This window comes from Halyomorpha halys, unplaced genomic scaffold (assembly GCF_000696795.3).
Source record: "Halyomorpha halys isolate HHAL.00 unplaced genomic scaffold, Hhal_1.1 Scaffold1518.1, whole genome shotgun sequence".
Classification (NCBI taxonomy): Eukaryota; Metazoa; Arthropoda; class Insecta; order Hemiptera; family Pentatomidae; genus Halyomorpha; species Halyomorpha halys.
In genome coordinates this window covers 97,072-97,314 of record NW_027108385.1, presented here as the reverse complement: position 1 = coordinate 97,314, position 243 = coordinate 97,072, and the positions used below count along the sequence as shown (strand labels likewise).

Genomic DNA, 243 nt, shown 5'->3' with positions numbered 1-243 from the left:
TCCCTAACTGTTGTGCAATAATCGATGTTTACATGAAACATCGAGGCAGGTTTTGGTTTTCTGGATTCATTCTTTGTTTGGGCTAGTAGATAGAGGTCCTCAATTTCTCTCATCTTGAAATAAGAGGACAACCAAGAGTCACCCAAGGAGAAAAAGGGACTCTTTGTTTGGATCGCCTAACAACACACTTCGATGGATGAGAAGTAACTAAAAAACTGTAAGAGGACCAATACTTTGTTTTGT

At 39.1% G+C, this 243-nt stretch overlaps 1 protein-coding gene across 2 annotated transcripts in view; it reads left to right on the top strand.

Moving 5' to 3' along the window:
* The window catches only part of LOC106689897 (uncharacterized), a 31,543-nt gene that overhangs the window by 24,786 nt on the left and 6,514 nt on the right, over positions 1-243 (top strand). The window lies entirely within an intron of this gene.